The sequence below is a fragment of the Mastomys coucha genome, unplaced genomic scaffold (assembly GCF_008632895.1).
Source record: "Mastomys coucha isolate ucsf_1 unplaced genomic scaffold, UCSF_Mcou_1 pScaffold8, whole genome shotgun sequence".
NCBI lineage: Eukaryota > Metazoa > Chordata > Mammalia > Rodentia > Muridae > Mastomys > Mastomys coucha.
The window spans coordinates 57,639,476-57,661,899 of record NW_022196914.1 but is presented as its reverse complement, the minus strand read 5'-3'; the positions used below and the strand labels follow the sequence as shown (position 1 = coordinate 57,661,899).

The 22,424-nt window shown below is 39.8% G+C and overlaps 1 protein-coding gene across 7 annotated transcripts in view; it reads right to left on the bottom strand.

Annotated features, from left to right (window-relative positions):
• The window catches only part of Fam169a (family with sequence similarity 169 member A), an 81,427-nt gene that overhangs the window by 41,401 nt on the left and 17,602 nt on the right, over window positions 1–22,424 (bottom strand). For 2 of the 7 annotated variants that reach the window (XM_031360662.1, XM_031360660.1), the window contains exon 2: window positions 14,482–14,596. The exons of the other annotated variants lie outside the window; for them this stretch is intronic. The gene's annotated coding sequence lies outside the window, so the exon portion shown is untranslated. The remainder of the gene's footprint in view (window positions 1–14,481; window positions 14,597–22,424) is intronic. 7 annotated transcript variants of the gene reach the window in all.

The window sequence follows — 22,424 nt, the reverse complement described above, 5'->3', positions numbered from 1 at the left end:
TAAAAAAAAAAAAAAAAAAAACTCCTTGGGACCCCCAAGACCAAGTTCTCAGCACAAAGGAGATTTATTTGCCCCAGAGGGACAGAGGGCAGGGGTAAGAGACATACAAGAGATAGAGGGAGAAGGATAAGGAAACAAGGGAGAAGGAGGAGGAGTATTTGTCCTGGAGGGGACAAAGGGCTGTCTCTGGAGAGAAGACAGACATGGCCTATAGGAAAATGATGGCTTATATAAAAGTACAAGGGGAAACCTCATGTTAGGATGAGGTGTTTAATTTTAACTGGACATGTTACTTGTGTGAGCCAAAGCTTTTGACTGCTGGACTACAATACTTTGATAGCTGGACCTTAGCAGTCATTCTCAGGAAAAGGAAGTAGCCAAATAAAAGAATAGACCTTGGGGAAAGCTTAGGAATGTAATCTAAGGATTTTTAGCAAGGGGGAGGAAGTGGGGGAGAAAGGCAAGTCCTTCCAGAGCCATGCTTGTTTCGCTCAAACTGGCCAGAGTATCCTCAGATCTTATAGAGGACTTGGGTTCAGTTTTCCAGCATCCACATGGTAACTCACAACCACCTATCACTCTGGTCCCAGGAGATCCAATGCCCTCTTCTGACCTCCACTGGCAACAGTTACATACGTAGCATGCATACATACATGCAGAAAAAACACATACACATATGAAATAAATAAATCTATTTTTTTTTTAAGTTTTCAAAATACATGAGGCCAGGCATCTCAGCACCTGGGAGGCAGAAGCAGGCAGATCTCTGAGTTCAAGGCCAGCCTAGTCTACAGAGCTAGTTCCAGGAAAGTCAAGAATCTTACAGAGAAACCTTGTCTTAAAAATACCAAACCAAACCAACCAACCAACCAACAACAAAAACAAAGAAACTTTCTGGAATGGCAAAAATGTTCCACAACTACATGCTAGGTCCATAATTTAATATATATTTTAAAAATCAAGTTAACTGTAAAAAAAAAATCAAACCCAAGAAATAAAAACATATAAATTTACTCTAGCTGATAAACAACCTACAAACCTGTTTTAAAAAACAAAACAAAACCTCTGCATGCACACACCCAAAACAAAAGTCATTATATTATGTATACTTACAATGTATGAATGTTGTGGTATGCAAGATATACCTCATATATAAAAGTCTATACAGGGCTGGAGAGATGGCTCAACAGTCAAGAGCACTGACTGCTCTTCCAGAGGTCCTGAGTTTAATTCCCAGCAACCACATGGTGGCACACAACCATCTGTAAAGGGATCTCATGCCCTCTTCTGGTGTGTCTGAACACAGCAACAGTGTACTCATACATAAAATAAACAAATAAATCAAAGAAAAAAGTCTGTACCAAGAAATGAAAAACATACAAAATCCAGCCTGTTGTTTATTTGGTATCTTAAAGGTGCTTTACTTGAGGGACAGGCATGATGGTGCATGCCTTTAATCTCAGCACTTAGGAAGTAGAAGTAGGCAGATTTTCATGAGTTCTAGACAAGCCTGGTCTACATAGCAAGTTCCAGGCATGCACGCACGCACACACACACACACACACACACACACACACACACACCATAAATACAACAATAATTTGCTTTGAAAGTAAAATTAGAAAAGACAATCTTGGAATAACTGGGATCAGTGGGACCAGGCAAAGGCACACATAAACTCCACTAGCCCAGTGGCTCAGGTTCCTTCTGGTCCCACAACACCCAGAGGAAGCTCCACTCCCATGAGCTCTAACATGCCCAGCATCTGAGGTGAAGACACAACATCTGTCCTAATACCAGGAGTAACTGAGACTAGTGGGACCAGGCCCACAGGACCTCTGCCAGCCCAGTGACTCAGGTTCCTTCTGGTCCCACAACACCCTGAGGAAGCTCCACTCCCAGGCACTCTAACATGCCCAGCATCAGAGGTGAGGACACGACATCTGTCCGAATTCCGGGAGTAACTGAGACCAGCAGGACCCAGGCCCACAGGAACTTTGCCAGCCCAGTGGCTCGGGTTGCTTCAGGTCTGTCTGGGCAGGCCGGTGCCCGGAGCAGACCTTAAGCATAAACTCTGCAGTCATTCCCAAAACACCCAGAGGAAGCTCCACTCCCAGGTGCTCTAATAAGCCCAGGGTCACAGGATCCCAGAATCACCACAGGATCCCAGAATCACAGGATCACAGAGACAGCTTGACTCTGAGGAGTTCTGACACAATCAGGATCACAGGAAGGACAGGCTCCAGTCAGATTTAGCAAGGGCAGGTAAGAGTACAGATAACCAGATGATGCGGGGCAAGCGTAAGAATATAAGCAACACAAACTAAGGTTACTTGGTATCATCAGAACCCAATATTCCCACCATTGCAAGTCCTAGACACACCTTCACACCGGAAAAGCAAAATTCAGATCTAAAATCACTTCTCATAATGATGATACAGGACCTTAAGAAAGACATAAATAGCACCCTCAAAGAAATACAGGAGAAAACAGGTAAACAGATAGAAGCCCTTCAAGAGGAAACAGAAAAAACCCTTAAAGAACTACAGGAAAACACAATCAAACAGGTGAAGGTAATGAGCAAAACCATCCAGAATCTAAAAATGGAAATAGAAACAATAAAGAAATCAGAAAGAGAGACAACCCTGGAGATACAAAATCTAGGAAAGAAACCAGGAGTCGTAGATGCAAGCATCACCAACAGAATACAAGAGATAGAAGAAAGAATCTCAGGGGTAGAAGACACCACAGAAAACATTGACACAACAGTCAAAGAAAATGCAAAAAGCAAAAAGCTCCTAACTCAAAACATCCAGGAAATCCAGGACACAATGAGAAGACCAAACTTAAGGATAATACGCATAGAAGAGAGTGAATACTCCCAAGGTAATGGGCCAGTAAATATTTCAACAAAATTATAGAAGAAAACTTCCCAAACCTAAAGAGATGCCCATGAACATACAAGAAGCCTACAGAACTCCAAATAGACTGAAGCAGAAAAGAAATTCCTCCCATCACATAATAATAAAAACACCAAATGCACTAAACAAAGAAAAAACTTTAAAAGCAGTAAAGGAAAAAGGTCAAGTAACATATAAAGGCAGCCCTATCAGAATTATGCCAGACTTCTCACCAGAGACTATGAAAGCTAGAAGATCCTAGGCAGATGTCATACAGACCCTACAAGAACACAAATGCCAGCCCAGGCTGCTATACCCAGCAAAACTCTCAATTACCATAGACGGAGAAAACAAGATATTCCATGACAAAACAAAATTGACACATTATCTTTCTACAAATCCAGTCCTACAAAGGATAATAGATGAAAAACATCAACATAAGGAGCAAAACTACACCCTAGAAGAAGTAAGAAAGTAATCTTTCAACAAATCCACACAAACCTAATTCCACCTCTTACAACAAAAACAGGAATTAACAATTACTTTTTCTTAATATCTTAATATGAAAATTAATATTACCAACATATCCTAATCAATAGAAATCCAAAAATATGAGGAATTAGAAATTTACTGACTGTCATCAATGGTCTCTCTAATTTGGTAACTGGAGAAATAGGTCCAATATTATACAATCCATATACACTTTCAGCTTGTTTGTTCATGACAGTGTCTTGCTTTGTACCACATAATGGTCTTGAGATCTTGCTTCTCCTATCTCAGCCTCTCTTTTAGTAGTATTGTTTATTTCATGTTTTTACACTATACTATGGTTTTCAGAACAGCTTACATATTTATAAAGTATTTATATACCCAAAAGAAATGTAGACAACTAAATTGGGAGGGGGTTTGTAAGAGAACAACAGAGTAAGACTGAATGCTTTGCTTGATGTTTTAACTCTTATATCAAGTTACCACAGTAAGAGCCAAGATTCTAAGCTCTACTAAATACAAAACAAACAAACAGAAACACCTTATATATTTATGTTCATTTAAGAAAATATTAGTAGTGGTATATTATTTTGAAATATACAGTTAATACATTTGGAGTTATTTAAAATTTATACTGAGAAAAACGTATGTATTTTCAGTATTGCTGTAGACAAGCATCTACATGAGACTGTTAAATTGATTGTTGTTTTATTTTTTATTTTTTTAAAGATTTATTTTATTTATTTTGTGTGTATGAGTGAGTACACTATAGCTGTACAGATGGTCATGAGCCATCATGTGTGTGGCTGCTGGGAATTGAACTCAGGACCTCTGCCAGCCCCACTAGCTCCAGCGTAATTCACTGTAGCTGTCTTCAGACACACCAGAAGAGGGCATTGGATCCCCATTGCAGATGGTTGTGAGCCACCACATGGTTGTTGGGAATTGAACTTAGGACCTCTGGATGAGCAGTCAGTGCTCTTACCCACTGAGCCATCTCGCCAGCCCTGATTGTTGTTTTATATCAAACAACTTTTATAATACTCATTTTTATTGTTATAATATTTTATAAATTTTAAAGAATGACAAAAAAAGATATTGTAGGTACTGAAGGGGGATCTCTGGAAGGAGTTGGGTACAAAAGGAAAACAAGACTGTGATTTAATTTTTTTTTAAAAGATTTATTTTTATTTATTTCATGTATGTGGGTACACTGTTGCTGTCTTCAGACACACCAGAAGAGGGCATTGGATCCCCATTGCAGATGGTTGTGAGCCACCACATGGTTGCTGGGAATTGAACTTAGGACCTCTGGATGAGCAGTCAGTGCTCTTAACCACTGAGCCATCTCTCCAGCCCAGATTTAATTCTATTTACTTAAAATATGTTTTTAAATATTAACAAATTCAGATAAATTGAAATCATGTAACTTTTCTCATTATAATGCAATAAAACTTTAAAAAAAGAAAAATAAATAAATAGTTTTAATGACAAAAATTAAAAAGAGAAAAAGAAAAAGAAAAGACAATCTTTCTTCCAATAAGATTGAAAATAAGGTTAAATTTATCAACAACATGGTAATGGTCTCCCTAAAATGGTTTAGCATAATCTAAAACTAATGAAAATACCTTTGTCATTTTTCTTGCAGCTACTTAAGTTGATTAAAGAGCAAACAAGCAAAATACCTAGGAAACCCTTAAAGGTAAGAAATAAAAACACTTCCATAACTGCAACATGAAATAGTCACATAAATGAAAAGACCCTTGAAAACAGAGTAAATGATAACAAGCCTCCATCGGTGGGCAGAGTCTGTTCAAGGAATTCTTCATAATCTTGTGATTAAATAAAATGTTGATTCTGCTGGCTTTGTAACTCTTACTGACTCAGCACTGCTTCAGTGAGACATACAAACATTACTATAGCTGCCAGTGAATGTTTCGGGTCTTGTTTTTGTTTTCGGTACATGGTAGTCTACCATATACAATTTACTTACCCACTCTACTGCTAATAGACAACTGGGTTTTTTTCAGTATTTGGCAATACTGAATAAACCCACTGTGAGAAAGCCTATAGACTCTTCTTTCAGGCATATGCCCTCCTTTGTTAGATCTATACAAGCATGCTAATTAATCTCACTAAAACCAAAGTCTTGGATTTACAACCAAAGTCTTAAATCCTGATGTGATGCAACAAGAAATCTGTCCAAAGGTAACCAATCCATTAACAAAATATACTGGGGGGGAGGGAGCACAAAAAACCCACCCAAAATACAGCGGCTACGGTTAGGGTTAAATATATGTGTAGTTTGGAGTTTACAGGGGAAAAAAAACTAGGAAATAATGTAAATTCAAAAACCTAAGCAACATACTAATACTATGTATTTTGAAGAGCATCCTGATCAGTGTGCTCTTGAAATTTTTCATGATAAAAAGTTCAGTAAGAAATAAAATTGTAGGGGTACAGCAACAGCTCCATGTTTAGGAACACTGGCCGTTCTTCCAGAAGAGCCAGATTCAATTCCCAGCGCTCACAGGGTGGCTCAGAACCCATCTGTAACTACCAGGTCTAAGGGACCTGACACTGTCTTCTAGCCTTTACAGAAGCCAAAAAGGGAGTACATAAATATACACACAGACAAAGTACTCATATACATAATTTAAGAAAATAATAAAATGATGACCTTTAACAACTACTACTTAGCTATCAGTTCTTAAAGAGGTAAGAACAAAGCTATGGTCTACCGTCCTAGGCATAAGCTTTTTAGTTCTTAATGTGCTACTGGGGACTAACCTCAGGGATTCAGCGCAGTATCAGGCTGCTGGACCAAGCACTGAGTAAACTGGGTCCCACACCACCCCATTTTTACTTACCCCAAATCAAAACTAGAAAGCCCAACTGTAACATTTATTAACAGCCTCTTCAACTTTGACCTCTAGATTGACTAGTTTTGCTTTGTTGGGGGTTGGCGTGTCTGTGAAGGCCTGGAAACAACTGGCATGAACTGTTTTCTCTCCTTCCACCAAGTAGGTCCCATCCTTCATGGGTCAGGCTTCACAGCAGCTGCCTTTTACCTCTGGGGCATCTTGCCAGCCCCTCAAATTAAAGTTTTAAAAAAATCATAAAAGTATTAAATTGAAAAAAAACAAAAACAAATTTTCTATCCCCATCACCACCAAAAACAGAGGCTAAGGGGAGGAAAGGAGTGGAGAGATCACCAGAACTGAAGGAGAACAACTTGGGGCGCTCCTTCTGTAATGATTTTCATTTTACCCAGTGTAATACACACTTACATAGCTAGGAGAGACAAGCAGTAACAGTGATACGTAGCTCAATGTCCTGAATTCTGAAGATCTGATAAGGACGCATAATATTTTACCACTATCTGAAATTCAGTCTTAAAGGCTTTACCACTATGTATACATTAAACTGAAAATCTAATTTTATGTTTATATTTTTAATAAAACTGATTTTAAAAATCAAAATTTATAAAACAGAACACTTAAATTCAATCCAGAGTTAATAAAAATAAATGTCTAAAATTCCCATTTTAGAGAAAGTGAGAAAAGTTTGTAAAACTATTTGAAAGTAATATCGTAGGATTCCTAGACAATTTTGAAGAGAAAACAAATCCTATGACTTTCAGAGTTATCAACCAGAATCTTGGGTAGAAGGAATCATATATACATAAAATATTAGCTCTACAGTAACACAGCTTAACTGTCAACTTAGGCAACCTTTTTGTGTGTCATAAACTTAAAATGTAAAAACATAAACTAGGGAAATACCTTACACTGCATATAAAACCAAGTGAGAGGCCCTGGGCTGGCTGGCTGGGTGGAAGCTGACGGCAGTGGCAGCCAAAGGGAGGAAGGGGAGGAAGAGGAGACAACAAGGGCTGTATTTTGTGGGCCATGCACTGGGACGCTCCTCTGGTCAGAGGCAGATGGAATAGGGCCAACCTAGGAAAACTCATTCTCCTTCACTCTTAAACATCTTCAGGGTAAGACTTTTAAATGGAAACATAACTTCAGGATTTGATTTTATTGTCAAATGTTATTCCTTTACCTTATACAAAATTTTACTAACATAAAAAAACAAAATCCTGTTTCTTAAGTTTGGCAATTTAGATGTTCTCAAACTCACAAGCACAAAAGCACAAGGGAAAAAATACTAGAAACTACAATTTATGACCAGTCTTACAACAACTAAATCCATCACAAGTTTTAATATGAAGAAAACTAAAAAAAGTTCTCTACCTCTAAGACATAATAGCAATTAAAGCCATCATTGGTTTTAATGGGAAAAATGAATTATCTAACTCTAAGGCCTAGTCACACACAGGTCCACCCCACCTTCTACAGCTCCTGTGTTTCCAAGTCTATCCTCACACCCACAACTTTTGCTATTAGCCACTCTCAATACTAAACTTAGGAAACCCTGAGATGCGTTTCCTACTTTAAGAAAGTCTTACATTTAACACATTTATAGCTGTTATAATTTTAATATTCATGAGCATCATTTCAAAGTGTCTTCTAAATCTCTAAGGTACAGATTCACATCATTTTAATAGTGAAGAGAATCACAATTTAAGAAATTTGACCAGCACCACACCACTAATGAAGCACAAAAAACAAGGGCCCAGGCAACAAAACACACCTTCCATTATACTTATTTTTATCCAATACCCAAATTCACACATCAGTATTTTTTCAGTTAAATGTTTTGTTAAGTTGTTGTAACTATTTCATACTTTAATATTCTATACACACACTACATGAGAAAGAACACTAGAATTGGAGCTCTGTAACCCTGGTCAGCCCTACCTTTACGGTCATACACAAGTTACTTACCTTCTCTAGGCTGCTACAATGGCATTAGTAATTCGATGCAACTGGAAAGTCTAATCCTAAAGACCTTATAAACCTCTAAATTCTTAGAACTAGAAAAAATCTTAGTGGATGACTTAGGGCTACATAAACTACTGGTATTACAATGGCTCTGCCCCACTTTACAAAAGTGAAGAAGGTGAGAGGTTTGGGGGAGAGGGGATGCTATGATAAATCCCTTGATTCTCCCTCTTGTTTTTAAGCTTCTGTTCTATGTTATATAACTGTAAACCTGTCAGGTCAAATTTTGTCAAGTACTTAGGGCTCTGCCATATAAGGCCTAAACAGATTCTACATGACTGAGAAAGCTTAATGGAGCCATAAGCCAACAAGCTCATCAAAAAATGGACACAGAACGGGCAGTGAAGTGTAAAAATTGTCCAAATTAATTCTTAAATTAAATGTTATGCTAGGGAATCCTGGCCAAGCTTTACAAAAACATAAACAGACATCTCAAAGAATTCCAAGATTAGTCCCAGACACTCTACCTCTACCTCCCAATAATTTCACTCTTCTCTTGGGTTTTCTTTTCTTTTTATTTATTTTTTCTGAGACAGGGTTTTCTTTGTGAAGCCCTGGCTATTCTGGATTCGATTTTGTAGTTCAGGCTCTCTTCAAACTCAGAGATCCACCTCCCTCTGTCTCCCAGAAACCACATGGTGGCTCACAACCACCCATAATGAGATCTGACACTCTCTTCTGGTACGTCTGAAGACAGCTATAGTGTACTTATTTATAATAATAAATAAATCTTTGGGTTGGAGCCAGCAGGGACTGAGCAAGCAGGGCCGACCAGAGCAAGCAGAAGTCCTAAATTCAATTCCCAACAACCACATGAAGGCTCACAACCATCTGTACAGCTACAGTGTACTTATTATATACATAAATAAATAAATCTTTAAAAACAGAAAAAGAGAAAGTAGGTCAGGAAAAAGATCTAGCAGTGTAATTTTCCCTCTACTTATTATTGATGACTGCCAGTCAACTGACTGTAAAAACTGAGAAATGTATTTCTATATTCGTTCCAGAATTATTACAGGCTTCTGCTACTGATTGGGAGTTTCTGAGAAGCACACCCCAAATCAAAGTACAAACATATCTGAGGTGAAAGAATTCTCAGAGAAACAATTCTCTCAACCCATCCAAGCCACAACCCTGTCCTGACTCGCATGATTTCTTCTTCAAGGACATGAGAGGTTCCTAGTCACCAATCAGGATGCTCTCAACTTCACACAGAAAGCCAGTTTCTTTCTTTTTTTTTTTGTTTTTTTTTTGTTTTTTTTGTTTTTCGAGACAGGGTTTCTCTGTGTAGCCCTGGCTGTCCTGGTACTCACTCTGTAGACCAGGCTGGCCTCGAACTCAGAAATCCACCTGCCTCTGCCTCCCAAGTGTTGGGATTAAAGGCGTGCGCCACCACTGCCCGGCAAAAGCCAGTTTCTAACTGTGGGATTCTTTACTCCCTTTTCTCCCTAATTTCTTTCCCTAACCAACACAAGCCCTGTACTACTACGTCACCTCAACCGGTCTCTTTGCCTTACCTTTTTCTTCTCCCCATGTCCTCCACAGGCCCTAAGTCCTAGACGCCCCCGACTCATCCAAACACTCACTTTTCTCTGAGAGCTGAGGAGCTGAGTGTGCCACTAATGAAATAACAGAAAAGCTACTACTACCAAATCTACATTGTCCTTGGCAGTGCTCAGCAAGCCCTTTCTATCTAATCCCTGTAAAACAGCTGCATACAGTTGGGTAAGGACCACCTCTAAGTCTGTCGGTGGATGGTTAAGGTTTTTTTTTTTAAGATTTATTTATTTCATTTATACTAGTACACTATAGCTGTCTTCTGACACACCAGAAGAGGCCATCAAATCCCATTACAGATGGTTGTGAGCCACCATGTGGTTGCTGGGAATTGAACTCAGGACCTCTGGAAGAGCAGTCAGTGCTCTTAACCACTGAGCCATCTCTCCAGCCCAATGGTTAAGATCTTAAGTAAGATTTATACCTGCTGCCTCCAGTATTTGTATTGTAAACCTTGTATGGTACACATCGTACATTCTTTTGACAAATAAACTAAAAACACAATTTTCTTTTCAAGGGCATACAACTAGTAACCAACAGAGGTAACTAACTGACTCCAGTCAATGTTTGCTCTTTCTTTCTTTCCTTCTTTTTTTTAAAATAGGCTTCTCTTTTCTTTTTATATTAAGTTTTATTGCATTATAAGAAAAAAATACATAATTTCAATTTATCTGAATTTGTTAACATTTAAAAATATATTTTAAGTAAATAGAATTACATCACATTCTTGTTTCCCTTATGTACCCCAACTCCTCCCAGAGACCGCCCCTTCAATGCCTGCCATACCTTTCATTTTTTTTTCATTCTTTAAAATTTATAAAATACTGTAACAATAAAAATGAGTATTAAAAAAGTTGTTTGATATAAAACAACAATCAATTGAACAGTCTTATGTAGATGCTTGTCTACAGCAATACTGAAAATACATACATTTTTCTCAATATAAATTTTAAATAACTCCAAACATATTAACTGTATATTTTAAAATAATACATCACTACTATTTTTTTAAATGAATATAAATAGATAAAGTCTTTTTGTTTGTTTTGTTTTTAGTAGAACTTAAAATCTTGGCTCTTATTGTGGTACAAGCCCAAAATAGGAACAATTTTTAGATATTGGAGTTCATTGTAATAAGGCTGTATTTCAATGACCCTCACACCACCAAAGGATTTTACCTCCATAGTAGCTAAGCTAAGAGTTGACAGCTCACAAGGCAGTGGTGGTGTACATCTTTAATCCCAGCACTTGGAAGGCAGAGGTAGGTGGATTTCTGAATTCAAGGCCAGCCTGGTCTACAGAGTGAGTTCCAGGACAGCCAGGGCTATACAGAGAAACCCTGTCTCAAAAAACCAAGAGTTAACAGTTCTGCTGTGCCAAGGAAAGAATTGTAGGCACAATTTTTGGATACAGACTTCCTGCTATGGTCAAGGCTATTTGACTTGCATGACTGTCTTCATTCTCAGACCACAGGGAATAAGTTACATTCATTTAAGAAATGGTGTGTGTATTAAGATGGTCTATCCATGAAGCAATGTCTGCTCTTTCAATGACAGCAACGAACCATTTCTAAAAACATAGGTGGTATTGGGGACCTTAAGAGTATCTATCAGGAAAGTCTTAAATATAAATACTCTTCTCAAAAATATTTTTAGAGATATTCTAACTAAAGGTTTAATTCTCTCTTCATGCCTAGGAAAATTCTTAGAGCAAAAAAAAAAAAAAAAAAATCATTTAAACATGAAAGAACTAGCATTTTGTATGCTATGTGGTCTACACTGGCTAATGCCATGTGCCCTGGAGCCAATCTGACAGGATTCAGTAGTGTGACTTTAGGCAAATACTGAAGCTATGGAGCATAAAGAGGAAAAGGATCTCCACTGATGCAGAAGTAAACTGACTAGCTGCTGAGCATGATAAAAGCTTGCATCTGTCCTGGGCTCCATGTGGCTGCCTATGATCAGCTCCTAGGGAGGGCGAAGCCTGGGGATCTCTTGAGCTCAGGACCTTGAGGCCAGCCTGGGCAACACTAACACAAAAGAAAAGTTTATATCTAAAAACAGAAAAGTCACAGGTAAATTATAATCAGTATGCCCATGCCCATAATCCACAAGGGCTAATCACCTAATACAAAGTATTTTTAAAGCTAAAATGCATAAACATTGGCAAAGAACATAAATAGAATTTTTTTTTGTTTGTTTTTTTGTTTTTTCAAGACAGGGTTTCTCTGTATAACCCTGGCTGTCCTGGAACTCACTCTGTAGACCAGGCTGGCCTCGAACTCAGAAATCCGCCTGCCTCTGCCTCCCAAGTGTTGGGATTAAAGGCGTGCGCCACCACTGCCCGGCCATAAACCGAATTTTCAATACAGAAAAAAATTGACCAGGCAGTGGTGGCGCATGCCTTTAATCCCAGCACTTGGGAGGCAGAGGCAGGCGGATTTCTGAGTTCGAGGCCAGCCTGGTCTACAGAGTGAGTTCCAGGACAGCCAGGGCTATAGAGGGAAACCCTGTCTCAAAAAAACAAAACAAAACAAAAACCAAAAAACAAAAAAACAAAACAAAACACCCCAAATTCCTTTGTATAAGCCTATCTCATACGTATTTTAAAAATTATGAATAGTATCAGTATAAATATATACACAAAAATCTGAGGATACACACTGTTCTTGTTAACAACACTGAATCCTGATGAAAAAGGACCCCAGGAAGAACACACAAGACCACAGACTGCATTCAGAGCCTCCTTCCTTCACCAGCTCACTCTGTTGCCCAGCCTCTTGAATGTATAGGTAACAACAGGCTGTCTCCAGTCTATCTCTAAAGAAGGTAGAATAGGAACTTGGGGGTTCTGGAGTGGAAGCAAAGCCAGACTCATACAGCTGAAATACGATGCCGAACAGTCAGAACACAGCACTAAGTCACTGTCCCTGGGAGTGGCTGATAATTCCTCCTTACTCATCCTGCTTCTTACACTCCCGATATATTTCAAAGTTTAACAATAACTTAATAAATGACCTTAAATACAGAAAGACATGAACTGCAACTGAAGCTTCCGCTTAAATACATGCTTTATCATTAAGTACCTACCATTTAAATATTAGACTCAGACTTTGTTTTCTACCTGGTTTCTTTACCATATAATCATGCCTGACTTTTTTGGGATTTATTAAGGTCGTTGGGGGTTCAGTATAGCCTCCAAGACTAGTTCTGTAATACAGGAATGCAAACAATACTTAGTATTGTCACTATCTTTAACATAAAATACCACAGGCATTTGTCTCATTCAGAACCACAAAGATTGCTTTGTATGAAAAGGAACATATCTAGTTCACAAGAGAAACAAAAATAAAACCCAGTGCTTCATTTTGGCCTATTTATGGACTACTACAATCACCACCATCCCCCAATCCTACTCTAATGTCTGTGCTAAATGGCTATGATTGGGAAGTGTTCTCCAAAGGCCCAGGGGGTTAAATTAAGGCTTGGTAAGTAGCTTTCAGCACCAGTAGGAACTAGTGGACCCTTTAAGAGGCAGGTTCTAGTGGGAGGAGGTTGTATCACTACAAGCACGGATTCCTGGAATGAAACAGGGGGACCCCAGATCCCTTTTTTCTGTTTGCCCCAAATGCCAAAAGAAGGCAGCTTTGCTCTACCCATGATGCACTATCTTGCCACAGTTCAACAGCCACAAACTGAAAAACCTCTAAACTGATCGGGAATCTGCCTGGGAACACTGAAGGTCCTGTTGCCTGATTGGTTCTTGAATGATTAGCACCCACCCAGGAGCCACCTAGATCCACGGATGAAGGACAGATGGATGTACATACACACACACACACACACACACACACACACACACACACACACACACACACACTTATTTTTAATATGCTTTTTAGTTCAATGGCTGGACACTTCTAAGCTTCCCACAGCTAACATGCCCTTATCTTCTTCACTCCCAGCTCAACACCTCTAATTCTGCCCTCAACTTAGTTACCCAGCAACCTTCTCCTTGCCCTCAGATTAGCTACATTTCTAATCTCACACCTGCTACCCCAAGCCCATTCAGGGAAGTGGCCAAGAGTCACTCCACCAAAGATCTCACAAGGCTGGTGGCTCACTTTCCCTCTGAAGCATGGCAAATCCTCTTTACTCCTACTGCATCTGCTAGCCTGCCTTCAGGAACCTGGAAATCTCACCTCTTTCACCCAGCCATTGGCTACTAGCATCTTTATTGGTCAATCAAGAACTAACTGGACTGGGCAGTGGCGGCACATGCCTTTAATCCCAGCACTTGGGAGGCAGAGGCAGGTGAATTTCTGAGTTCAAGGCCAGCCTGGTCTACAGAGTGAGTTCCAGGACAGCCAGGGCTACACAGAGAAACCCTGTCACAAAAACAAAACAAAACAAAAAAAACTAATCAAGCAACAGGACCTTCAGCATTCCCAGGCAGGTTCCCAATGAGAGCATCAGAACCAACCCCTACACATTTCCTCTAGCAAGCCCACACCTCCTAATCCATCTCAAGTAGTGTCACTCCCTAAAAAACAAGCATTCAAATATATGAGCCTATGGAGGCCATTCCAATTCAAACCACCACAAATACTATATTACAGAATCTTTTACCTTATTTGATACATTAGCAGAAAGCCATTAAGCAGCCCTGAGCAGGGAAAGCACTCAAAGCTGTTTTAAGACAGTTTACCCAGCAGCTGGATACAGGGTAGATTCACTGGAAGAACTGAGGAGACACAAGATGAATGGATGCTGTCAGTATCCTGTGCATAGATAGTTATCCTTCGGGATCTATGGTAGACTGATTCCAGGACTCATTCCCAGCCTAAAGATTTAGAGATTCAAGTTTCTTGTATGAGATGCCACAGCATTTGGAGATTATCTATGCACATCTTCCTGCAGACTTTAAATCATGTCTGGGTTACTTATAATACTGAAAATGTAAATGCCATGTAAATGGTTGTTAAACTGTATTGCCCAGGGAATAATAAGAAAAGGTCTGGGCATGTTCAATGTAGCAGCAGTTAGGAGTTTCAAACTGTAGACCTGAGATAAGTTGACTCTGCAGATACAGGTTCTTGTAATAATTGTAAATAAACAGCAATGGGATTCATTTTTCTCATTCATTTATCCTACCAAGCTCAAAGTTCAGAAAAGCAGAACCCATTTCTTCATACACATTAAAAACTAAGGACCGATCAGATGACTTCTGATGTCCGTTCTAATTAGTAACTTGTCTACACTTGCTTACTTTCCTTCAAAACACTAGAGCTTGCTGGGAAATAAGAGCTGGGAAAAAAGAAAAGTCTGGATTGTGTGCTCAAATTTTCATTTATAATTATTTTTAAGCTCAGAATGCACTTGCCACTTACACTGTATCAGGCATTGTGCTAAACATCCTAAACATATTACCACATTTGTTTCTCATAATGACCCCAGAGGCAGGCACTTTAGTATACATGTTCTAAATGAGTCTTCAGCCTGCATGGTAAGCAAGCTCCTCAAGCTCTCACAGCTGGAGAAGTAGAGCCAGTAGGCACAGACCACAATGTACCTAAATGTGATACACTTACTAAAGACCATAATAACCATATTGCCTAATCATTCCTAATAAGTTAGTTTTTAAACCTTGCACTGTAGTTTCCTTAGGCTTTCTGTTTTGTACACTGTATTCAGAATTTTTAAATGGTTACAACACAATTAAGAAGAGACTGCCTTAGCCAGAAGTTCTAACTCAGCTGGCAGAATATTTGACTAGCATGTACAGAGCTCTGGATGCAATCTTCAATATTGCTTAAGTGGATCTGGTGGCACATATCTGTAACTTCAGCATGTGAATAGTACAAACAGGAGTGCCAGATGTTCTAAGTCATCCTTGGTTACACGACTAAGTTGGAGGCTAACCTGGGTATTGTGTGACATACAAGCATAACATAACACAACAAAACAACACACACCCTCACTCACCCAAGACAAGGAGCCCACTACAGATCAGAGTATGTATACTGCCAAAGTCTAACTTGGTGAACCTATGACTTTTACCAGGGTTAAATACTGAGGCATAAAGCTGGGAAGCTGGGGCCTACTGCACAGATTGCAGGCAGCTCAACAGGTTGGAGAATTCTTTTCCAGGTAGCTCCACTGGTCCAAACCTCTTCTTCCAAGGAGCTCAGCCGGTTGTTTCCTCTGGGGAGTTAGCTAGTCTGGGCTACTTTCAGGCTGCTTGGCTGGTCCCTGCTTCTTTTGGGGTTGTTCCTTGTAAGCAGACAGGTTTGTCTCAACAGTTTTCTCTGCAGCTTGGCTTGTCTAAGAGGGACAGCAGTCTTTTCCGTTTATATATACTGTGGAAAGTAGGGATTGGTGAACCCTATAGGTTTTAGGAACTTCTTGAGGCTATTTTGAGTTGTTGATGTCTTATCTGAATGAGCTTCCCTTACTCCCTGATGGTCAGACTGTTTCTATCCTGGAGGAAACTCCTTTGTAACACTGGGCTACAGAAGTCTACCCCACCCCTAAAATAAAGTAAAAATAATAAGGCTATATATTTTAAAGTAGAAGTTAAAAACTGACAAAATAAAATGTCTATCAATTACTTCCTTAATAAATTATTCAAAATAGAGCTAAGGGGAAAATATCAGATTTGCTAAAGTTACGTTATAATCTTTCAATCATCCACTGCCAAAGACAAGAAAAAAATTAAACTCTGAGAGCTAGCTATGTAATACTATATTCAATATGAACCACACCAAGTTGTGTATGTGTGTATGAAGGTGTGTGTGTGTGTGTGTGTGTGTGTGTGTGTGTGTGTGTGTCACATGCATGCCTGTGCCTGCAGAAATCAGAAGAGAGCATCCCCTGGAATTGAAGTTACAGGTGGTTGGGAGCCACCATGTGGGTGCTAGAAGCTGAAACCATGGAGGAATGCTACAAGAGCAACAGTGCTGTTCTCCACAACCCCTTAATGCCTTCAAAACCAATAGTAGCTGGGTGACTCTTACACTATCAAGTTCTGCTGCCCGCACAAGGTACAACCTACTCTCCTCTGGAACACAGACGATCCTGGGGGAACATTCCCTGAAGAGTTCACCTCGATGATGCTGGTCTCTTCTTAATCTCCGCTGATTCTTCAACCCTAGCTGACCAGCATTCACTGCCACAGCAAGGCAAAGGCTTTACTTGAGCAGTCTCTTTGTTAATCACATCATACAAATTTCCCTCTAAAACTTCACAAGCTAGGCCTTCATCCTCTTACTGCTTTCAACATTTTTATCTTCCAAAGCTCCCACAGAACAGCTCATCATGCTCTGAACACTCCATGGCTTTTTTAGCCCAAAAGTTCCCCCAAAAAATACATGATCAGGTTTGCCACAGCCACACCCCACTACCCTGGTATCAACTTCTGTCCTAGTTAGGAGTTACTACTGCTATAATGAAGCACCATTGGAGGTTCTTTTGGGGGCAGAAAAGGCTACTTGGAGAGGAATGGGTTTATCTGGCTTGTTTCCTCATCCATAATTCATCACTACAGTAAGTAAGGACAGCACCCGGCGGTGGTGGTGCACGCCTTTAATCCCAGCACTTGGGAGGCAGAGGCAGGCGGATTTCTGAGTTCTTCTGAGTTCGAGGCCAGCCTGGTCTACAGAGTGAGTTCCAGGACAGCCAGGGCTACACAGAAAAACTCTGTTTCGAAAAACCAAAAAAAGAAAGGAAGGAAGGAAGGGAGGAAGGAAGGACAAGAACTCAGGGAGAGAGGATCTGAAGGCAGGAGCAGAAGCTATGGAGGAATGCTACTTACTGGCTTGCTCCCTCTGCTTACTTAACATGCTTTCTTATAAATCCCAGGAAGACCAGCCCAGGAATGGTACCACCCACAAGGTGGTGGCTCCTTCACCCACTGATCATTAAGAAAATGTCCTATAGGTTTGCTCACAGCCAAGTATTTTCTTTATTGAGGTCCCCTCCTCTCAGATGACTTTAGTTTGTGTCAAGTTAACATAAAACTATTGCACAGACTGTAAATCCATATCAATGGTTGTTTTATTAACTACACTATGCTTTTGTAAACCCCCCTCCCCATTTTTACAGGATAAAGGTACAGAACAAGTATTTCCAGGTAAAAATTTTTAAAATTTGTTGTTTTTAGTTGTGTGGCGTGGGAATGGGGAGGTGGGTGTTTCTGTGCACACACACACATACTGGACCCCCTGTGGCTGGCATCACATGCCATTGTAAGCCACTGGAAGTAAGGGGGTGTGGAAGGGCGATGTTTCTGCGGAGGTAGCAGCAGTGTGTTCCCTCTGCACACTCACCAGTATTTCTTGTTTTCTTGGTGACTTTTTGACTATCTTGGAATCTCGGTGTGCTTTTGTTTTGCATTTCCTTTATTGGTTTTATTTCTATTACTCAGGCTCACAAGTGGAAAACAGCTGAATGCTAGGTTTATGCTCTGATTCTGGCTTCTAGGAAGCTTAAGCAGGAGGATGGCTGCAAGATTGAGGCTAGCCTGAGGGAAAAAAAACTGAAGGAAACTATCACACCATCCTGCCACATCACTAATTCCTTGATAGACACCCAACGGAACCCAAGTCAACAGACCAGAGAGAGAGATCTACACACCCATGTGTATTCCAGCCCTTTAAAATAGCCTATTTACAGAATCAGCCTAGCTACCCACTGAGAAATGAAATGGGTAAAGTCTATGTGGTCTATATGCACAGTGAGGTATTATTCAGCCACAAAGAAGAATGAACTTAGGCTGGAGAGATGGCTCAGCAGTTAAGAGCACTTCCAGAGGTCCTGAGTTCAATTCCCAGCAACCACATGGTGGCTCACAACATCTATAATGGGATCCAATGCACTCTTCTAGTGTGTGTCTAAAGACAGCTACAGTGTACTCATATTAAAGTAAATAAATCTTTAAAAAGAAAAAGAAATATGACCTTTCATCATTTGCAGGGAAATGGATAGAACTAGATGGTAACTGAGTAACATAAGACAGGCTCAAAAGATAAACAGTGTTTCCTCTCACACATGGAATCTTCATTTAAACAAGGCACGAGGGCACAGGAGCACATGCTTTAAATCCCAGCACTAGGAAGGCAGAGGCATTAGGATCTTTGTGTATGAGGCCAAGCTGGTCTAAATAGTGTTCCAGGCTAGCTACACTGTGAGACCCTGTCTCAAAAAGGAAAAGACACAGAAGAAGCGGGACTATAGGGGACCAGCAGGATGGGGATATAAGGAGGCAAGGGAGCATGAGTCTGACCAAAGTACATAGAATACATGTTTGAAAAAATAAAAAATAAACCCTATTATATTTCTCAGTTAATCAACATTTTTATTAAAAAAAAATCAGGACAAATCTAAAACAAGAATACAAACACTTTGGGACTCAAAAGTATAAAAATGATTACTATGACTTATTTTCAATTAAAAAAACCATATTTCCTCAACATATATAGATATACTAATGAAAATGGAAGGTTTACATTTTTTAATCAGAAATCTATTAACACATGGTGTTTATACCTTACTTCAGTTAAAATCAAAAGCTTTGGTTGACCCGGGACAAATAAAACATATTTTTTCCTTTTTTTGTCTTTTCAAGATAGGGTTTCTCTGTGTATCCCTGGCTGTCCTCAAACTCAGAAATCCGCCTGACTCTGCCTCCCAAGTGCCGGGATTAAAGGCGTGCACCACCACCACCCGGCAAAACACAATTTTTAAAATAAGAAAGTAAGAGGCTAAAGAGATAGCTCAGCAGCTAACAACTTTCTCAAACTCCAGTTTTAGGGGATCTGACACCCTCACACATGAAATAAAAATAAATCATTTTTGGAAAACAAGAGGAAATCATTGCATTGGTGTTCCTCAACCACTTGTGTACGGGAGGAGCATGTGAAGACAACAACGGGGAGGGAGGAGACAAACTAAGGTTCACTGGACTAGATCCTCAGGACTACCCTCATGTCATCAAAGGTAACACTCTCAAGTCTCCTTCAGGTATGCCGCCACATGGAATTCTGCCAGCAGCATTATTTTAGCTAGCATGTCATTATTTTTATGGCTTGGACAGGACAAGTCCCTCACAGTGCTTGGCATCTGGTGCCCGGCTGGGGGCAGCTGCCAGTCTCCAGCTCTCCTTCCTGACCTGCCAACATAAGAGAATCAATTACCAGCTCTAGCACCCCAAGCCACTGCACTACACCTTCCTCACCATGATGGACTCATCCTGTGAAACAAGCCAACACAGATCCTTGCCTGAGTTATCTCTGGCGGGCATGTCATCAAAGTAAAGTGACTAACCAACTACACTTTCACAGCCGAGGAGACTGAGGCCTGGAGAGACGAGCGTCTTTACAAAAATGGAAAAACAGACAACAACCAAGTCCAAGTACACAAATAGGTCTCTTTGCCTTCACTGTGAAACCATATTGAAAAAGACATACTATGTAGTATGAGTATAAGCTCATCAGCTATACCTGAAACCAACCAAAATTTAAAAACATTGTGAGTGTGTGGGTGTGTGGACGTGGGTGTGTGGACGTGGGTGTGTGGATGTGGGTGTGTGGATGTGGGTGTGTGGATGTGGGTGTGTGGATGTGGGTGTGTGGACGTGGGTGTGTGGATGTGGGTGTGTGGATGTGGGTGTGTGGATGTGGGTGTGTGGACGTGGGTGTTGTTTGGCTTGTAGAATCCCTTATTTGTACAGTTCATTACTTTAGAAAATGATGTACTTTTGTATATGATATATTTACACACAACAAAAAGTCAAACTCACTGACTTTCCCTCCATTCTGATTAATGTCTAAATTGGGCTCTGATTTTATCAATCCATTAATATCTTGACTCTTCCAGCTACCAAAAACATTGCAAACACCCAAATTTAATCAATCATTTTCATTCTTAACTCCTCTTTGCATTGTTATGGGCCAGACCCATCTGGTCACCTGCCATTTAAAATCTTTCTTTTCTTGGGTATCCAGAGCAATACTTTTTCCCAATTTTCATTTTTTTTCCCCATTTTGAGACCCCCGTCTCAAAAAAAAAAGACAATGTAGTAGGATGGGGCTATGGGGCACTAGCAGGATGGGGATGCAAGGTGAAGAGGGGTGAGTTTGATCAAGGTGCAACAATGGCACCCTCACCTCTGCACCGTCCATCTTCAGGAGTCCTTGCACATGCTAGATGGGAACATGCCTCCCCACACCCTGCATCTCATGTGTTGCTCAAGACTAAGTTGATGCACTATTATTTTGTAAAGCACTCTGGTCTCATTCATACAGAATTAATGGACCCCTTTTGTATGGCCCACTTCATTGTGCTTCCCTTACTTATAGGACAATACTAAAATGTCTGTCCCATCCATACAGTAAATTTCCCAATTACAGCACATTTATCTTTTTGTGCCCACACAATCATCTGGCTCACTCATTTTAAATACTTACTATGATGAATTTTCCAAACTAAAGAATTTTTAAGCTTCCAAAGTTACAAATAAACATAAAACTTGGCACTCTGTAAAAATGTTTACTAAATTGATTTGTTCCTAATATGCATTTTCAAAAATATATATACTTGAATTTTAAGGAATTTTCAAGGTTTTAATTCAAAATGTTTCATTAAACTACAACTTCTCAATGAAATGGCCAGGTTTTTTGTTTGTTTGTTTGTTTTTTGTTTTTTAATCTCCTACAACATAAAAGAGACATACAGGACTGGAGAGATTGCTCAGTGGATAAGAGCACTGACTGCTCTTCCAAAGGTCCTGAGTTCAAACCCCAGCAACCACATGGTGGCTCATAACCATCTGAATGGGGTCCGATGCCCTCTTCTGGTGCATCTGAAGACAGCTACAATGTACTTAAATATAATAATAAATAAATCTTTAAAAAAAAAGAGAGACATCCAATATTGCTTAATAAATGAAAGCTATCTTTGCTGTAGTGTAAAACTAACCAAAATAGCATTCTAACCTTAATCTTTCTAGCTCAGAACAGGTTAGGCACATGCTAAAACTCAAGTTATTTTCTGACGTGTTAGCAAGTTCTCAACTTTCCCCTGACCATTGTCAAATCATTGCACTTTTCTTTAATTACACCCCAGTGATGCTGTCTTTGAAAGACAAAATACCTTTTTACATCAGGCACACCAAATTTAGAGGGAACAGGAGTGTCCCCTGAACCGCTTACCTTCCCAACAATCTTTTACCACACTGTCCCTGACACACACTTTCCAAACTGACTGAATACTTGGTTCCCTTACACTGTAAAACCCTTTTAAATACTCTTTGATTTTTAGGCAGTTGACTTGACAGTACACACAGGCTTGAAAGCTTACAGAGAAACATCCCATTATGATTTCTCTGTCACTGACAACATATCACTGAAAATCTTAAGCAACCTTCAAGATGAAAAGCGCATTCCATCAGTTCCAGACTCCTCAATTAAACATAACTGTCCCAAGTTTAAGAACTACTCCAAGCCGGGCGGTGGTGGCGCATGCCTTTAAATCCCAGCACTTGGGAGGCATAGGCAGGTGGATTTCTGAGTTCA